The 2,381-nt window shown below is 42.4% G+C and overlaps 1 non-coding gene across 1 annotated transcript; it reads right to left on the minus strand.

Annotated features, from left to right (window-relative positions):
* Positions 1 to 856: 856 nt before the first annotated feature.
* On the minus strand, positions 857 to 1,049 carry LOC140330178 (U2 spliceosomal RNA). The gene has a single exon (XR_011920658.1). It is a non-coding gene; the product is annotated as a U2 spliceosomal RNA (small nuclear RNA).
* Between the last annotated feature and the right edge of the window lie 1,332 nt (positions 1,050 to 2,381).

A 2,381-nucleotide genomic window follows, 5' to 3' on the forward strand; every position in this document is an offset into this window, starting at 1 on the left:
TTTCTTTTCTTTGTACTCCACATAGATTCTTCAGAATTTCCTCCACCAAATAAACCAAACGATCAGCTTCTCCTTCTCTCCCAAAAAAGAAACGTACCACATTTAAAATGCGGGCGTATTCCGGTACTCTGTTTTCCTCATCCGGTACAGTTCCCTCTGGAACATCCAAGGCTTCCAACATCTCCTCATCTGGCTTCTTCCAGGATTCCACCACGACCTCCAAAAATTTGCATATGAATATTTTATGCAAACAACATCCAAGTTGACTCCCCTGGCTAACCAGTGAGTCGATCACTCCTCCCTCTTTTTCGCCTGGCGTAGACCCCAATAGCTGCAGACTGGGAACCCGTAGGAACCCAGTAAGGCCGAGGTTACTGGCAGGCTACTCAAGAGACTCCCCTGGCCAAAACCAAATGAATGCTCTTGGCCAAAAGGCCGAGAAGTGATAACCCATTAAGGAACCCAAAGTGGGCCTGCCCCCGTGGGCCCAGTATGGACCGCTCGTAGTGAGAGGAGAGGCCAGCTGTGTTTCCTAGATGCCCAGGCACACCTGGCTGGCAGGTGTCCCCGCCTCCAAACGCCAGTCTGCACGGGCCCCGCCGCTCCAAGGAGAGAGCGTTGGTGGGCTTAAACCTGGGCTGATATGCTTCAAGCAAGCAGGGGAGGGAGGGCTTGCTTGCTTGCCTGCCTGAAGCATTCCTCTGAGATGGATCCCAAATCCCCAAGGCCAAAGGTTTGCCAATCAGATGTGACATCTGACTGGCATTTGCAGCCATTTCTTACCATTTGCAGCCATTTCTTGCCATTTCTTCCTGAGGAGGATTTTGTCTTGTTCTGTCTTTGGAGTACCATATAAAAGAGTTGCACCACTCCTGGAAGCACTGCAATACCAGAGCGATGCATGGAGTGGACCGAGCAAGCTCTACTTCCATCTCCTAGTTCTAAAAATCCATTTAATATATGGTCCCCAGATCGGGGACGTATCAGATATTAAACTGATAAGAACAGATTTTTTTTTTTTTTTTACATATTTATTCAGAAAAAACGACTTTAGTTCCTGCCTCCAAGAACCATTTTACGTTTCCTCATCACGATAAAAACAGTTTTTTTTTATAAAACAGAACAAAGAAATTAACAAAATGATTTTACATATTTATACTTTCTTTATATAACAAAATCTAAACAAAAAAACTTTCAAAATTCTATATTAATCATCCTCATATAAGTTTGCTTTGAAAAATTCCATTTCTTTCTCTTTAGACACCATTTTCTCAAAATAAAACTTTAACATACACCTCCAAATAACACCTGGTTCCTTATGAAAAAGCCTATCTATCCAATGCGGCGTATCAAAAAACTTTGAAACAACACCCCACCTACACCCAGTCTTTTCCAAAATTTTACTTGCCCACTCTTCTACTACCTCTATATTTTTATATTTTATTTAAAAAAACTCATTTAACCACTTCAACTCCATCCTACTTGGAATACCTTCTGAAATAATCTTCCATGCTTTTTCTTCATTAGACACCACTTTCCGTTTAGTTTTTGCCTCCAACACCTCAGTCACAACCTCCTTTCTAGAAACCCCAGGCTGTACACTTCTCGACACTTCTTCCTGTTTTTCCTCTCTCCTTTTATTCTGAACCTGCGCTTCTTCTTTCTCTTCACTTATATCCTTCTTACACTCTTCCTTTTGCGCTTCAAATATCTTCCTTAATATTTTCTCTTTTGCCACAATCTCTCTTCCCACCTCTGCTCTCTTCTGGGAATCAGACACAGGTATCACGGGTTTAGGCTGTATCTCTATTTTTCCTTTACCGACCTCCACACCCTTCTCCACTTCCATTTCTTCTCCAGCCATCTCCTCCACCACCAGTTCCCCTTTAGCATCATTCTTCACTTCTGGACTGCTATTCTTCCGAAAAGGGCAAAACATGTACAAATGATCACCTTCTCCACATAAATAACGTTTTTTACTTTCAGTACATGCTACACTTGTATGCTCTAAAGACCCACATACCATACACTCCATCTGCCCATGCCCATACCTTCTGCATTTCCTGCAAAAGGGTGGCATTCCGGCAAAATAGTTCGCCATTTACTCGCCCTAAACGGAATCTTGCCGGCGGCCTTAACTCACTTCTAAACCGCACCGCAAATCTCCACTTACCAGTCCAATAACCAAATTCATTCAAAATTTTTCCCAAAATTTTCCCATCAGAACAAAATCTCTTCAAAAAAAACACAATTTCAGCAACAGGTACATAAGGAGAGAACATCTTCACCACAAGAATAGTATCATCTTTAAAGTGAGGAACAAACTTTACTCCTACCAGCCTGGGGTCCTTCTTCTTTTCCATCTTCACCAAAAAATCTTG

This window comes from Pyxicephalus adspersus, chromosome 4, assembly GCF_032062135.1.
Source record: "Pyxicephalus adspersus chromosome 4, UCB_Pads_2.0, whole genome shotgun sequence".
NCBI classification, from domain to species: domain Eukaryota; kingdom Metazoa; phylum Chordata; class Amphibia; order Anura; family Pyxicephalidae; genus Pyxicephalus; species Pyxicephalus adspersus.